Genomic DNA, 17,613 nt, shown 5'->3' with positions numbered 1-17,613 from the left:
GACTGCAAAACCACTTACTATATTCTTTGAAAACTGTGGCGAACTGGTGAGGTGCCAAAAAACTGTAGTAGAACAGACTGAGTACTGACATTCAAAAAGAAGGACCTGGGATACTTGGGACCAGTAAGTTCAGTGCCTACCAGAATAGATTGTCAAGCAGGTTTAGAATGTCTGCAAGCATTTAGAAAAGAATGCTACCATTACTTGGAACCAGCATGACTTCATCAAGAACAGTTCATATCAGAGTAATCTTACCTCTTTTTATGACAGAATGATTAGTTTGATAGACTAAGGGAATGCTTTGAATGTAGAATGTAGATCTCACTATAAAGTTTGACAATATCTCTCATGATAATCTTGTGCACAAGATAGATAAAACTGGGTGAGATGATACTGTAGAGCAGTACTGTGGGAGAACATCTAAAAGATGCGTATAAATGTTACTATAGGAGAAGTTATCAAGTGCCCCCCCCCCCCAGTGCTCTGTTATATGTTTAGAAATGCCACAGGGAATGGAATGGAAAGGATGCTTGTAGATATGACCAAATTAGGAGGAACATGCTTTTGTTAATAGGACAAAATTTCATAGAATCATAGGGTTGGAAGGGATCTTGGAGGTCTTCTAGACCAACACCTAGTCAACTCAGAATTACTCACCAAGCTTGAACATTATAGCAGATCCAATAAGTGTGAAGGCTTGTATCTGAGTCAGGAAAATCAAATGCATAGTACAGGTTTGGAAGGACAAGGCTTGATGGCTCTGTATGTTAGAAAGATCTAGGAGTAACAGCTGGCCACATGCAGTGTAATGCAGCAGGTACAAAGGCCAGTGCAATCTTGTGTCACATTAATAGAAGCATTGCATCCAGTTAATGGGAGGTAAGAGTTCCATTGTACTCTGAGCTGCTTAGCTTCCATTTGGTGTGCCACGCTCAGTTCCAGTTACTACACTTCAAAGGACTGTGGAGAAGCTGAAATGGCTTCATAGGAGAGCTACTAGGATGATAGAAATCAGGAAACCAAATGTATTATACCCCCCTCCTTCTCCTCCCCCTCCTCGTCCTCCTGTATGGCTGCTCTGGATGACTTACAATTTGAAGAAACAGGAAAACAAGGAATTAAAAATGTAATATAAAATATATTTTCAGAACATGGAGGATAACAGAAATAATAACAACAGAAGCAACTGAGGCCAACCAACATATATCTTACTCAAAGGTCTTGCATTCTCTACGAGCTCACTTATAGTTTGGCCCAGTGCTCAGGGGAAGAGCCAGTATTACAGGGGCTTGCAGAAAAAAGGAAGGGTCAGAGGTGTTCAAACCTTGGGGCAGAGGAATGATGTTTCATAAGGCAGATGCTGTAACAGAAGACACACCCCTTGGGTTCTAGGTTACACTTTTTCAAGGAAGAGACCCAAGGCATGCTCACTCCACCAGATTTTCAGGCTGAGCAGAGACAATTCAGGAGAGGCAGTCCCATAAGCAGCCTGGCCTTGTGACCTGAAGGGCTTTATTGGTGATAATTAGCATCCTGAATTGCATTTGGCAGCTTATGGGGAGGCAATGTACCTCATGATGCTGTGGTGTTATGCAGGTGCCGCAAGGGCATCCATAACTGCTCATGTTGCTGCATTCTGGACCAATTACAACTTCCAGGTGGTTTTCAAGAGCAACTCTAGGTAGAGGACATTGCAGTAGTCTAGATGGGAGATGACTAGAGCATAAGAGAAAACGAGTAGAGGCTCCCAGTCCAGGTACAGGTGCAATTGCCACATGATAGGGGTTTGTGGAAAGACCCTCCTAGCCATGGCTGCCACCTGCTCTTTCTGCAGGAGCCAAGAATCCAAGAAGACCCCCAAATTGTGTACCAGTTCTGTCTGGGGGAGTCTAACTCCATCCAGGACCAAAGATGGAGAATCCCCAGAGTCAGGGGACCAAGAAACACACAGTCACTTAGTCTAGTAGGGTTGACCAAAGCCTGTTATTCCCCCATCCAGATCCTCACAGCCTCTAGCCACTGGGAAAGAACCTTGATGGCATTGCTTAGCATAGAGCAGAGAATTATAACTGGGTATCATCAGCACATTGATGATACATGAACTGATGAATGTCCTCCCCCAGTGGTTTCATGTAGATTTAAATAAGAATGGAGAGAGAGTAGAGCCCTACGGAACTCTACAAAGCAGGGGCCTTGGGCCAGATCTCTCCCCCCACCACCAACCAATTGGAAATGGCTGTGGAGAAAGTAGAACCACCAGTGTAACTCTGTACCTGCCACTCCTAGACTTCAAACCAGTATACCGTGGCACTGGAATTCACTGAGAGAACAAGAAGGGCTAGGATGGGTATATTACTTCCATCCTAGTCCCACCAGAAGTCACCTAAAAGGGCAATCAGTGCTGTGTCAGTACTGTATTCTGGCCTGAAAGTACCTGGAACAGGTCCAGATATTCCATGTTTTCTAGGTCCCTGCATTACTCAAGCCAGCCACATTTTTTTTATTTATTTATTTATTTATTTATTTATTTATTTATTTATTTATTTATTTATTTATTTATTTATTTATCAGATTTATATAGCCACCTATCTCACACAAAGTGACTCTGGGCGGCATACAACAATTAAAAAGAATAAATACATAAATACATAAAAAATATATAAATACATAAAATAACAAAATAAATAAATGCATAAAAACAATTACAAATAAACTATAAAAGCACACAAAACAGGAGGGGATAAAATTAATAAGGGAACCATCGCAAAATCTCCCTGGTCCCCTGGGACCCCCAGGCCTGATCACATAGATCACAACATTCCGCAAGTCTTGAGGGACTTGTGGAATGTTAAGAGGGATGGAACTAATCTCACTTCTGGGGGGAGAAGATTCCACAAGGTGGGCACCATGGCAGAGAAGGTCTGCCTCCTGGGACCCACCAAATGTAATTCTCTGGCAGATGGGACCCGCAGCATGCCTTCTCTGCCAGACCTGATGGTATGGGCAGATGTAATCGGGGAAACCCGGCCCCATGCCATGAAGGGCTTTAAAGGTCAAAACCAGCACCTTGAATTGGACCTGGAAGCAAACTGGCAACCAGTGCAGCTCATGGAGCAGAGGTGTCACATGTACTGCCCTAGGGGCATACATAACTGCCTGCACCGCTGGATTTCGTACCAGCTAAAGCTTCCGGATACTCTTCAAGGGCAGCCCCATGTAGAGCGCATTACAGAAATCCAAATGGGAGGTGACTAGGGCATGAGTGACAGTGATTAGGTCCCTCTGACCTAGGAATGGGTACAACTGGCACACAACATGAAGCTGTGCAAAGGCCCTCCTAGCCACGACTGCCACCTGCTCTTCGAGCAGGAGTTGTAAGTTCAGGAGGACCCCCAGATTGCACACAGGGTCTGTCTGGGGCAGTGCAACCCTATTCAATACCAAAGATGGCATACCCTAGCACCAGAAGGCCCCAAAACCCAAAGCCACTCAGTCTTGCCAGGGTTCAGTTGAAGCCTGTTGTTACCCATCCAGACCCTCACAGCCTCACATTCTTGACAACCCTCTCCTAAAAGAGAAGGTGGGACACTGGATGAAAATTGTCCTGGAATATCTATCTATCTATCTATCTATCTATCTATCTATCTATCTATCTATCTATCTATCTATCTATCTATCTTTCTTTCTTTCTTTCTTTCTTTCTTTCTTTCTTTCTTTCTTTCTTTCTTTCTTTCTTTCTTTCTTTCTTTCTTTATAACTTTTATTAAGTTTTTTAAAGGAACAGTAAGAACTAACAAAAACTAATATTGAGAGAAAGTATAAGAAGAAAAAGAAAATGGAAAAAAAAAGAAATTAATAAAGATCAAAGGTAAAGAAAAGAAAAAGAAACAACAAAAGAAAAAAAAAGAATTGACTTCTGACCCTCCTTGCAATAGATATAAGTAACAGTATACATCAAACTCTTACGTTAAATTTAAAACATAACTTCCATTATTTCTATTAACCTACATTATTTCTAATCTTCAAATCCATGCCACATAATTTCATTTTTTTTTCCTGTATCCCACAAAAAGTCCAAAAATGATCCAAGAAGATTTCTTGAGGGGGATGGACCACAGCCTTTTTAAGAACTGGAGATATCACTCCCTCCCTCAAGGAAGTATTTACCACTGCTTGAATCCAACTACATATTTTCTAGGAGGCTATTACCCACCATGACAGATGTGGATCTAATATATTAGTGGCCATGTTTACAGTCTTGAGGACCCTATACACCTCTTTGAGACTAACAGGTTCAAATTCATGGCAGATAGCTACACCAGACCATGCTCCAATCGACTCCAGTGGACCTGCACAGTTGGAGTCTTAACTCAGAGTGAATCTGAGCAATTCTAGCTGACAGATATCTACTGTAGTCTTCACAGTGGCTTTATAGATGTTCCTCCAGTCCCTTGTCCCCTAGGAAGGATTGAGTTACCTGAACAAGACCACTAGGTATTTGGGGCATGATAAGAGTGGAAAAAAATTATTTTTTTCTGCTCTTATTGCCATGCAGTCTTATTGCCATGAAGTAGTCGTCCTTGTTTTTTTCCATTGGTGATGTAGGTGTCTTGTCTGCTATTTCTTTTGGAGGTCCTTAGAGAACCAGGGAGTATCTTTGGGATCTACAGACAGAGAGAGGTGACACAGGCATAATTTGATCCAAGGTCATGATTGCCCTCTCATTCTAGGCAGCAACAAGGGTCTCAGATGAACTATGCATGAGAACCTCAGGAACAACACCCAGTTCCTTTTCAAACCAGCAGGGTCCATCATGTACCTTGGATGGACCAATCAAGTAGGTTCTTCCTCGTTGCAGCAAAAGGTGGTAGTAGAGAACTCTAGGGTTAACAGGGAGTGTTTCAACTATGGCAAGGGATTGATGGTTGTATCTCCCAATTCCTGATCATACCACCACTTCCCAGAGGTAAAAACCAATTCTAATGTGTGACTGCTACTGTGAGTTGGCCCCATAACCATATGGATTAGGTCCATGGTTGCCATGGAGTTACCTCTGAATCTGTGCCCAGAGAAAGAAGATTGAAGTTCCCTGGTACCATTAATTTGGGGAATTCTAACCCAGAGACTGCCTGAAGGAGCTTGGATAGGGAAGTCAATAACAGCAGGGTAGTATAGCAGCAGCTATCCCATCTGATCTCTAGTGGCTAATCTCATTAGCAGAGTCTCACAACCAACTATGTGTAGAGTGGTGCCTCTGAAAACCATCTCTCAAATAATTATAGCCACTCTAATGTCTCTTCCCTGGGGTCATGTCAGCCCTTTGAGATAGACCAGTCTCAAACACCAAAGTCATGAATATTAAAACCATTTTTATTATATAGTTTTAGCAACAGAATCTTGTAATTCTGAATGTGCCTCCCCCCTCCTTGCCTTTATCTATGAGACAACTAGGGAGGGTCAAGTCTGAGATGCTTTCTCAAATTTCATTCCTGCTTTGGGCTGAAATTTCTAGCCCTGTTGCCTTGGCTGTAGCTCTTCCTCCTCTTCCTCAAGGTTATTTTCACAGCCCATTACATTTTGCGGCTGGTGCCATCTGGACATACTATCAAATTGTGGAAGAAGGGAACTTCAACAGCTCTGTAAAACCACCAAGTAGGTGGTGGGATGAGATAGTTTGTAAGACCTTTCCATCATACTGTGAATGTGGAATTTAACTTTTTATTGGGTAAATAGAAGACAAAGGGAAAATATGCATGATTTCCGGAGTTCCTTCCAACTCATTTATCAGCAGTGGCCATATATGTATATGCTTCACTTTGAATCAAGTGATTGGGAGGGAGGAGGGAGAGGGCTTAGAATGAAGGAGCTGGCAACATTATGAGCCCCTGCCCAACTGCTTCTCCTACAGGAGAAGCACAGGAATCTTTCTTTCAGCCCTCAGCCGATTGAGACCATTTTCTGGTTCATCCCCTTCCCTCCAAATTTGGTTCAGTTCTGTTCTGAAGAGTTATCATGCCGATGAGCAGACAGATGGAGTCTTGATTCCCTTTACTTAGTTTCTTTCCAACATTCTACTGGATAAGAAAGAATACAAATTACAGGTAGTCCTTGACTTACGACCACTTGTTTAACGATGTTTGAAGTTACGACAGCACTGAAAAAAGTGACTGACAACTGGTCCTCGTACTTATGAATGTTACAGCGTCCCCGTGGTCACATGATCAAAATTTGGGCCCTTGGCAACTGGCATGTATTTGAGATGTTTGCAGCATCCCGGAGTCACGTGATCACCATCTGCAACCTCCTCGGGGCTTCTGACAAGCAAAGTCAATGTGGGAAGCCAGATTCACTTAACCAAGGTGATTCCCTTAACAACCGTGGCAAAAAAGGTTGTAAAATTGGGCACAACTCACTCAATGACTGCTTTGCTTAGCGATGGAAGTTCTGGTCCCAATTGTGGTCATAAATCAAGGACTTCCTCTCTCTATAAATCCCGCTGCAAAAATGAATTTAGTTTGTTCATCTTTCCCTGAGTGTCATTTCTCATAGAATGAAATGTTATTCTCTTCCCCATCATCATTACCTGTGTATAGCTCTGTGAGTTGGAGAGAGTGCTGGGAATTTGTGTACAGCTATGGGCAAATTTAAGTGTTCCAATAAAAAATAGAGAGAAGGATGACTTCATTTGGAAAGAAAGCTCTGGGGTTTTTTTCCCCCTTGTTAACAAGAGTGACATTACTTCACGGTTGTAAACAAAGTACTTTTAATGGTTGTGACTGATAGAAAAAGCTAGCTCTTCCTAAATTACTAAAGAAATTTGCATCAGCTGCTTATCAGAGAAATCAAGCTGTAAAGGAAAGAAGCCTGAATTAATTTTGATTTGTCCAAAACCATGTAGAAAGAAGGAACTCTCTTATGTTTAACCCATGACTAGTGAAAACAGAATGGTTGTTGAATGAACTGTAAAGCATCTTTCTGGACACTGAAAGATGAACTTGAAAGAAAAGAGTGAAGTCCATCTCTCCTAGCTGAAAGGCAGGGCTTAAGGCTTCTTTCTGTACGGTGGAGGAAACCTTGTCCCTTTCAGTCTCATGGATTGACTTCAGCTGTGTGTAGTTCCAGTTCTTCTTTATTGAATAATTCACAGTAACAACAAAAAACTTAGCCACAGGCAAAGGAACAGAGAAAACAGAAGAACATTGTATCTCAGTAAATACAGTAAAGAAGTTAATGGTTTGACTCTTGATTGCATCAACTGTCTGTCCTGTTCATCTAGGGTGGGAATGTCAGGTTCATCCTTTGATGACTAGAAAAGTACTTCAGGGTAAGTTCAACTATAATTCTTGGACAGCAAAAAGTGATCTACTAAGCAGTATTCCCAGGGAGGGTCAGTGGAAGTTAAAGTATCTTCTGACACTGTATGCTTGAAGGCCATGTTTGCGGAGGCAGACTTGTTTATCTTGCAATGCTTAATGAGCATGGTTGGTTCTGCCTAGAGTCCTCCTTTATTAGGATTGTTGATGTAGCCACCCTCCAACGAAGCTGTTTCTTGTTGGCTGAGCCCGCCAAAGTAATGCTTTCTCTGATTCTTTTTCCTGTTTTGGAAGAGGTAAATAGGTTATTGTCATTGTTCTCCTCTGGAGTATGTTTGAGGTATATTCTAAGAGCCCTGCACGCATCTAGCTTGTGTAGATTCATTCTCTATGATGGACAAGCCCTGGTCAGAAGCTTGGGAACAAAGTCTCTTGGTCTGAGAGGCTGTGGGAAGCAGTGGGGGGGAGGAGGTCACACAGCCCAGATGTGGAGGGCCGTGGGAAGGAAATGTGGGTAGCCTAGGCTCTCTTATCTAGTTCACCCAAAATCAACTATGAGAAGTTGATGTGGGGAGCTTAGATCTTGGCTTATTTTATTTGGGGGGCCATAAAGGGCTTTTTTCCTTAAAAAGAGATGCTGGCTATGCTGAACAAGTTATGAAACCATGGTCAACTATATGAAGCCACTTTTCTGTTTGGTTGCAAACATTAACTTTTATTGAACTATGTGGGGATAATAGCTGAGAATGAATGAAGAAATGCAACTGTGTGTACTGTGGTCTCTATACATGTAACTGCACTTGTATTTATCCCAATGCCTGCCTTTTTTCTCTTAACCATCCTTTTCTTAATCTGTTATGTTGTAATACCTTTAGTTTCTTAAATGTGAGAGGTACCACACAAATCCTGGTGTCAACTTTGTCCATATAGTAGGAGCAACAACAGTGATATTACTGGAGCACTTGGCTCAGACTACTCTTATGAAATGGAATCGATATCTGCAAAAGATATATTAAAAAAAAATAACTATGAAGAAGAGCTGGATTTCTTGGACAGAGTGTAATCTTTGAAAGACTCAAATGATGCATACTTTAGCAAAAGTGCCACTGTGTGATTTCAACATAGTAGTTGCAGGGTTGCCATTGATTTACAGGTTTGATATTCTCCATTGATGAGCTCAGTAAAGGTTGAGAGTGGCTGGTGAATTTCCCAAAGGGTTATCTTTAAGATGATTTGGAAACTTCTGCTGGCGTAGAATGTGGCCATTGGAAAATTCATAGGGCTGATATGATCAATTCCTAGGATATCTCCATTGTGCCAGCTGGACTGATTTTAAATCAAGTTCTTTCCAGGACTTCTGCCATCCATCTCAGCCTGCTTGTATGTTAGCGTCAATAGCAGTGACCTTTCTTGTTGTCCACATCTGAGAATAGTTAGGTAGCAAGAGGCTTTTCTCTAGTAGTTTTATGTATAAACATATGTTTCTGTTTCTGTTGCTAATGGGTGTCATTGTTATAGTTTGTAGGGACAGTCTGACTATATACTGATAGTTGGCTTTTAGTGCAACTGTATATTAGGTTTTAGTACTTGCTAATTGGATGTTGCTTGTTACTGGTGTTTATTAATTATACTCACGTTTATTTTGTTAGTGCATGAGATTTTATTTTGGAAATTGCCTTAGGCACTTTTGCCCTTAGAGAAATCCTAACACGTTTTCAATAAACCATAAATAAATGTGTTAACTTTTTAACACTAAATACTGTTGTTTTAACTTAGTCCATTGACCTTTAAGCTAAGTTTGAAATACATTTTAAACCTTTCTCAGCATTAATGCTAGAACATTTATTATATGATATTCCTACTTGTTGCTGATCAGTTTGGAGCAGTACATTTTCTTGCTGAAGCCTCTGTGTGCAGTGTGAAAACTCCATGAACTTATTGTGTTAATTCCTCTTTAAAGAGAGAGTCTTAGGGATGCACAAAACATTCTGTGCAAAAAATGTTCCATACATAGAATAGCTGCTTTTGAGTTTTCCATGCTTGGAATGAAAGGAGACTGCTTTGTTCCTAGCAGAGATGGCTTGGAGGGAGGGAGGAAAAAAACCCAGGGACATTGGCAGTTGGGCAGGAGGGAGGGGACTGGTAGGATATATTACATGACACCCACCAGCCTTGCCCTACTCACCCTGTCCAGATTTCATTTTATCTGAAAACCTGAACAAGGAAAGCATTCTGAGTTTTAGTTCTGCTGAACTGTGGCTGACCTAAACAGTTTGGCACCCCCAGGCAGTTGTTCAAATGAAATAAACTTGGTAAGAATATTACACAAAGGATTATTTAGGTTAATTAAGACATAGTGTTAACTCTCCACCATGTATTTAAAGGAAAGCTTTTCTTGAAGTTGAAGAGAGATGAAAAGAAGATCAAAATGATTTCAAATGCTAGTTAAGGCACAGGGTGTGAGAAATAAGGGATTGTTCTGAACACTATGGCTTTCGGAATTGGCAAACCACGTGGGTTCCAGGCAAAAGAATATAGGATTATCTGTGTGTTTATATCATTTCTTGTTGACTAGAGCAGAGGTAGGTAATATTTTTGGTTCACTAGATACATTTTGTCATTTAGAGAACAAACAGTTGAGACTCTTCCCTTCTACATCTTTTAGTTCCCCAGAATGATGTCTGGCATCTAAGCTTTCCTTTGTCTTTGTGGGTGTATTTGTGCTGAGGTCACATTTCCAAGGAAAGTATGGCTTTATCTTTTAGATGGTTATGGAGCCCAGATGTAGAAGCATTCAGATAAATAAAAACTATGTTAGTGGCTAGAATGGTTGCTTGGTAGTATACTTGTATTTTATTTAATTTTTGGTAAGTAAAGGTCTATAAAAAAATAAAGTCAGGTGAGGCAGGGAGCTGCTTTGCCTGGAGATACAAAAATAACATGAGAACTGCTAAAGCTCTTTTACTTCACTTATGTAGTTATATTCATAAATTGATCTGCAGGGGACACTTAATATTTTGTGGGTGAATTTATCCAGTTGCAAACAGATATATTTTGGTAATGGCAGATCTCTCTCCCTCCTTCCTTCTCTCTCTCATGAGAAAATACTGAGTTTCAGGCCCAAAAAGGAATTAAAGGCATGGCTTGGATTATGACTTATCATTAGATAGCAGTTTGTATAGCTACATTGTATTAATGAGAAATGCACTAATTTTGTGAGGGAAGGAAGACAATTTACAATATAAATCCATATGTTTCATTTGATACATTTTATTTAATCTTAAATTCTGTGGAAATGTGAGACTGTACTATATTTTTTTTCCAAAATGCCTTTATAAATGTATTTGTACGATTTAAATCCTCTTTCTTCCAAGACAGCATATATAGAATTCTTTCTGTCCATTTTTCCCCAATTTTTTTGCGAGGCAGGTTGGGCTAACAGAGTGACTGGTGCAAGATCACCCAGTGAGCTGCCAGGGTTGTGGGTGGACTTGAACCTGAGTCTTCTCAGTTCTAGTTCAAGGCCTTCACCACTGCAACACATATAGAACCCACATTTATAACAATGCAACCATTAAAATTAAATTACATTTAAAATTTTTAGGACCTCTGTATGGAGGTTTGAACATATTGAATGAAAAATATAGTGTATTAGGTTGGGGGTAATGCCCAAAACCAGAATACCTTTAGAAATTTACTTACATGTTTACTCTAGCACAAGATTCAGATTAAAAACATTTTTTACATTGAACTCGAGTGAATAAAGGCAACTTCGATTTTTTATTCAGTTCCATCCTCTAATTTAGAATGTCCATTAAAGTGTGGTGGTGTAGCTCAACAGTTATGAACTGTTTTTTAAAAAAGCAATATTTATGGTATTTGTACCATAATGCTTGGTGATCATTTTCAGATGCTGGGCCATGTGGCTAGTGTGCAGCTGCTTTAAAAAAATTAGTTCTAAGACATATGGTAAAAACACTGTGTAGGCATATTCATTAAATGTTTGGGCACTCCCAACTTCTGAATAATGGTGGCACCATAAGCGATTACACATGTAGTGGTAGGTGGCTCTGGGAGGTCTTTTTGGCATTTTGACGGGTTAGTCTTGGCACTAGGCACAGACAGTAAAGACACATCTGATTTTCCGATTTGAAGATGCTGAGGTCCCTGTTCCATCCCAATCACAAATAATGCAAGCAAAGTTAAGTGTGCTGTGCTCTTCAGAAGGCTAGTGCTCCAGCAATTAAATGCAATCACCTGGAACAATCTTGAACAGTTCAGATATTTTAATCATAGATTTCCAATAACATAAGGCCGTAATCCTGCTCATTTTTATGAACCTGTACTGTAAGGCTAACGCTAGCATTTTTTAAGCTGTTTGTGCATGTGCACATGTGACGGACTTTGAGAACCTGCAGCTGTAAAACTGATGAAACTCTTCTATAATACTATAATGTAATAATACTATTAGTATAATCACAATTTTATGAATTGTAGCCACTGTTGTGTTCCGAGTATAAAAAACATTCATTGAAGTGGCTACCCATATGAAATAGCGCATACCCTGATAACTAAAAACATGCCCTATGAATAAATCAAACATAGTGCTTTTATGAAACATCATGGTTATGTGTCATTGAATGTTATAAAATGCTTACTTGGCTGGGCATGCGTATAGAAGAGAGGACCTTTTTCTCTTTCGTTAATTAAGGCAGTAGGTGGAAATTCTTCCTGTTGTTTATCTTATAAACTTTAATTGCCGATGAAAGCTGATCACCTTGGAGATGTTACACTATACCTTAGTATCTCTGATATTGTGCTTATAATCATGAGTAGCATGTCAGGTTGCCCCAGCCACTTTGGAGTACAGCTCATGTGAAAGCAGTAGCAGTCATTCCACCAGAAGAGATCAACACACACACCTTTATTTATTAACCTGAGTTTTTATACTGCTTTTCTTTTGGAATCCATTAAGATGATACACAAAAATGTCGGCACAGAGAAATAAAAACAGGAAGTAATAAAGCCATTTACCAAGGAAGAGTTTAATCATTTTTTTTAAGAAAAACATAGAATTCACAATCCACTGCTGCTAATTTGATTTCCCATGGGCCTAGGTGCCTGAACTATTCTTTCAAGGACTGCTTTAAATGCAGCTGGTTACTGCCGTTTGAACTATTTTGCCATCTGCTTCTATAGCATGCACATTTTGTCCTGTTAGCACTTCAAAAGAAGCCCAGTGTTTGCTTTTTGAAGCACTTCTGAGATTGTTTCTATTTCATATCCATTCATACAGTAATGGGAAAAAATGACTTTGGTCTACCAATAAGTACAACACAGGTGACACCATCATTATAAATTTGTGTTGCTTGAGGCTAGGCTGGTGTGAGGGAGATTTCTTTATACACAACTTCAGATTTTGTCAAGCCAGTCATCCCAGTATCCTGGGAAGGGGATTCTGAAATTTAAACACATCTGGAAGATACCACATTTAGGAAAGCAATTCTTAGTAACACCCATCAAAGCCTCTTATGTGACACCAAATTGAATTGTAAATGCTTAGTTTGATTTTACTTGAGAAAAATGCATATGATCTTAGAAGGGAACATTGTTGGCTTTAAGTCTTCATGCTTTGGCGCACTTCATTTGGTGAAATAGGGAGAGAACAAATGGACTGTTTCAGTTCAGACCCTCAGCTCGGTGTCATGGAGTCAGTGCAATAAAGCCAACATTCCAATGAGAATTGAAGCCTGGTAAACTTTTAATAAGGATTCTGCCAATGTGCAAGCTTTAAAAAAAGTGTGCCTGAAATATCCAATGTAGGGATAACCATTTTAGTAAGCATTATGCATATTAGAACATTTGCTACTGGCTGCTTTCTCTACTGTAAATTCCTCTAATGCAAGTATATCATTCACCAGTTGAAATTTACATTTTTCTGAAAAGAGGAAGACTAGCCAACAAACTTTGCTTTAATGCATCTGAGAGGGTCAGTCTCTGAAGAGGTCACCATGTTGCAATGGTGGTTAGAAACTGGACTGTGGACTGAATTCAGACACATGAGTTTTGGTGAAACAAACCCTGGCTCTTCAGAAAAGAACTTTTTTGTCTGCTCTTTTAATAAACAGTTATTTTTCTGTATCTTACAGCTGGTATTTGGTAAAATGCAAATTTATTTATATCTAATCTGTTAAATGAATACTGACAGTTTTTTAATTGGCTGTCTGTTCTGTTAAAAATGTTTTATTTGTGTCTAGTCAATACTTGCTAATCAGTCAACTAGATTCCTCCCTTTCCTTTTTGCTTTTTTGATTGTTCTGATATACAGCTGTACCCTGACTGTTGATCGCATCTAGCATTTGACTCAGCCAATCTCATTCTCTACATGGTTTTTAAGAAATACACTATAAAATAGTTGAGGATACTGTTGCAACAGTTTAAATTTTCTTAATATTTATATTGATCTTCCCAGTTAGCAAAAGGTTAAAACAATTAAAATTTAAGCATACAAAAAGAATAAAAGACACAGCATCATAAAATGCATGACACTAGATTCAAACATATTGTCCAGCAAAGTGTGGGTAGTAGGTTCATGGGTTTGTAGGCAATGAACACAGTACCGTAGTGAGGTAGAATCTGAAGTGGTTATTAAACAACGTAAAGCAAAAGAGCAACAACTTTAACTGTGAAGGATAATGTAGGCAGGAAACATTCACAGTCAAGGCAACAAACAGGAAATAGCAACATTCATTAGAGGAGTGTGAATATAGAACAGAATCTCATGTTCCTTCACATGTTGGGAGACCCATCCATAACAAGTGTGAATATTCCCCAGATTATACTGGCTAATGTGCAATAGCTTTCTGGGGAATCTGGTCTATTCTGCAGCTGATCCTTAAGAAGGTTTCCAAACGTGCATAGTATATTACTGCAATTACTCATATTTCTTCTTAAGCACATTCATTGTTCATATGTCTTGCCTATCAGCTATCGAAAGTTTCTGTGAGACAATACCAGCAAATCTTTCTCCCTGCTACAGGTGGTTGACCTTGAAGAGATAACCCTTCTGAGCTAGATGGCATTAGAAGATGAGAACACAGCTGGGGATGGGGAAGGAATGGGAAAGCTCAGATTCTTGCTTTAAAATCCAAGGTCTTACCAAGCAATGCTATGCACATCAATATACAGTGGGGCAAAAAAGTATTTAGTCAGCCACCAATTGTGCAAGTTCTCCCACTTAAAAAGATGAGAGAGGCCTGTAATTTTCATCATAGGTATACCTCTCAACTATGAGAGACAAAATGAGAAAAAAAATCCAGAAAATCACATTGTCTGATTTTTAAAGAATTTATTTGCAAATCATGGTGGAAAATAAGTATTTGGTCACCTACAAACAAGCAAGATGTCTGGCTCTCACAGACCTGTAACTACTTCTTTAAGAGGCTCCTCTGTCCTCCACTCGTTACCTGTAGTAATGGCACCTGTTTGACCTTGTTATCAGTATAAAAGATACCTGTCCACAACCTCAAACAGTCACACTCCAAACTCCACGATGGCCAAGACCAAAGAGCTGTCGAAGGACACCAGAAACAAAATTGTAGACCTGCACCAGGCTGGGAAGACTGAATCTGCAATAGGCAAGCAGCTTGGTGTGAAGAAATCAACTGTGGGAGCAATAATTAGAAAATGGAAGACATACAAGACCACTGATAATCTCCCTCGATCTGGGGCTCCACGCAAGATCTCACCCCGTGGGGTCAAAATGATCACAAGAACGGTGAGCAAAAATCCCAGAACCACACGGGGGGACCTAGTGAATGACCTGCAGAGAGCTGGGACCAAAGTAACAAAGGCTACCATCAGTAACACACTATGCCACCAGGGACTCAAATCCTGCAGTGCCAGACGTGTCCCCCTGCTTAAGCCAGTACATGTCCGGGCCCGTCTGAAGTTTGCTAGAGAGCATTTGGATGATCCAGAAGAGGATTGGGAGAATGTCATATGATCAGATGAAACCAAAGTAGAACGTTTTGGTCTAAACTCAACTCATCGTGTTTGGAGGAGAGAGAATGCTGAGTTGCATCCAAAGAACACCATACCTACTGTGAAGCATGGGGGTGGAAACATCATGCTTTGGGGCTGTTTTTCTGCAAAGGGACCAGGACGACTGATCCGTGTAAAGGAAAGAATGAATGGGGCCATGTATCGTGAGATTTGGAGTGAACACCTCCTTCCATCAGCAAGGGCATTGAAGATGAAACGTGGCTGGGTCTTTCAGCATGACAATGATCCCAAACACACCGCCCGGGCAAGGAAGGAGTGGCTTTGTAAGAAGCATTTCAAGGTCCTGGAGTGGCCCAGCCAGTCTCCAGATCTCAACCCCATGGAAAACCTTTGGAGGGAGTTGAAAGTCCGTGTTGCCCAGCAACAGCCCCAAAACATCACTGCTCTAGAGGAGATCTGCATGGAGGAATGGGCCAAAATACCAGCAACAGTGTGTGAAAACCTTGTGAAGACTTACAGAAAACGTTTGACCTCTGTCATTGCCAACAAAGGATGTATAACAAAGTATTGAGATGAACTTTTGATATTGACCAAATACTTATTTTCCACCATGATTTGCAAATAAATTCTTTAAAAATCAGACAATGTGATTTTCTGGATTCCCCCCCATTTTGTCTCTCATAGTTGAGGTTATACCTATGATGAAAATTACAGGCCTCTCTCATCTTTTTAAGTGGGAGAACTTGCACAATTGGTGGCTGACTAAATACTTTTTTGCCCCACTGTATAAGAAAAGTCATTTTATACAGGAAAGCGCAGAGGAAAAGGGAGCATACCATTTGTTCCTCTTCGCCATTGCAATAGTCCTCTGCAAGAGCACTGCAGTGATTTAAAGCTTTTTGGCTTAGCATGAGGTATGAATGGATCATCTAATTACCCCAAATACTGTTGTGCCTTCTCAAAGGTATGTTTGAATGCTCGTCTCTCAACAGTCTTGAAGGCAGATATAATAATACATCGTCCCTTCTCATACCTTGCCCACATGGATGACATAAGTTCTATACCAGTTGTTGTTATATTTATTATTTTGGGGGTAGGTAGAAATCTAATTACATATACAATAGCGAAATACTGCTTTTTAGTAACTAAGACCCAACAAACTGGGATATCTCAGAGTCTGCTCTTCACTAGCTTATCTATTGGCTGTATTTGTTTGGAATAACCCAGGATATCCATCCTGATACACTTCCTTTTTACTTTTCAGACCTCTCTATTCTTTCCTTTGTAGTTGTTTAGAAGGCTCCCATCTCCCATTTCTACTTATTTGCTGGATGTATATAGCTCTCAGTATGTAAGGTGAGTGCAAAACTTACTAGATAACCCCTTAAACATGGATGGACCAGCCAAAAGCAGTGCATTTGTCATTCTGACCCCTTTTTGTTTCATTATGTTTGATGTTGTAGCTAATGCAACTTTTCCCTATTTCCATAGGCATTATGCTTTCATTCCTGTCTCCTCTGAGGATCTGAAAAAAGGATGCAGAATTGGCACCCTCCCCAGGCCTCGGATGCCATCCCTAAAATCCCTCCAAAAATTGTCATCAAAACATAATGCTTAATGTGGCAGAAAGGGAAATTATGAAAGGGTTATGTGGAGAACAATATTAACTATAATTAATTTAAAATAAGTTACCTTTTAACTGAAATCATATTAAATATAGTTGCATGTCTTGGCTTTGTCTACTTCCAGTTTGCAGCACCTCTCCCCCCCCCACCCCCCCAGCAACATGATTTAAAAGTTTGTGGTGGATTTGCACACAGTCCTCCTTCCCATTCCTTTTAATTCGAAACTGCTTGTTTTCAGATGAAAGAAAAAAATATGTAAGCTAGTACAACGTTGATATGCTTGTATTTTACTGCTTGGTGGAAGGTGGAAATTTTTAGAAAGACCTCCCAGATAGCCTTGATTATGCAGTATTCTCACCCCTAGATTCTTGAGGAAAGCGTGTGAGGGGAGACAAAGTGATATTCTGTTCAGGATTTGGGGTGGGTGAGATATTTGGGGACTGAGGCCTGCAGAAACGCTGTAGTTCTGCAGAACAAAATACTCATCAAAACTGGGTACCCAGCAGGCACAACAGTGTTCATTTTAAAGATGTCTCTTTGATTTTTTAGTAGTAAGTGATGATATTCATGTTTTGGGGTAAAAATGGAATAGTGTTGATTTAATTGTGCTAAAACTAGACAAGATAACAGAGCATTCCATTAAATCAGAACAGTGGCTTGGTTGATTAAAG

General features: G+C 40.1%; 1 protein-coding gene across 9 annotated transcripts in view; it reads left to right on the top strand.

Annotated features, from left to right (window-relative positions):
• The window catches only part of R3HDM2 (R3H domain containing 2), a 167,033-nt gene that overhangs the window by 40,308 nt on the left and 109,112 nt on the right, over positions 1-17,613 (top strand). Inside the window, exon 1 of one of the 9 annotated variants that reach the window (XM_088137954.1) lies at positions 16,582-16,673. The exons of the other annotated variants lie outside the window; for them this stretch is intronic. The gene's annotated coding sequence lies outside the window, so the exon portion shown is untranslated. Of the gene's footprint in view, positions 1-16,581; positions 16,674-17,613 lie in introns of those variants that run through there. 9 annotated transcript variants of the gene reach the window in all.

The sequence above is a fragment of the Python bivittatus genome, unplaced genomic scaffold (assembly GCF_059951505.1).
Source record: "Python bivittatus isolate LINGU-HERP-01145 unplaced genomic scaffold, Pbiv_v1 ctg000220_np1212, whole genome shotgun sequence".
In the NCBI taxonomy this organism is placed as follows: Eukaryota; Metazoa; Chordata; class Lepidosauria; order Squamata; family Pythonidae; genus Python; species Python bivittatus.
The sequence above is the reverse complement of the archived record's forward strand: the minus strand, read 5'-3'. Positions and strand labels throughout refer to the sequence as shown.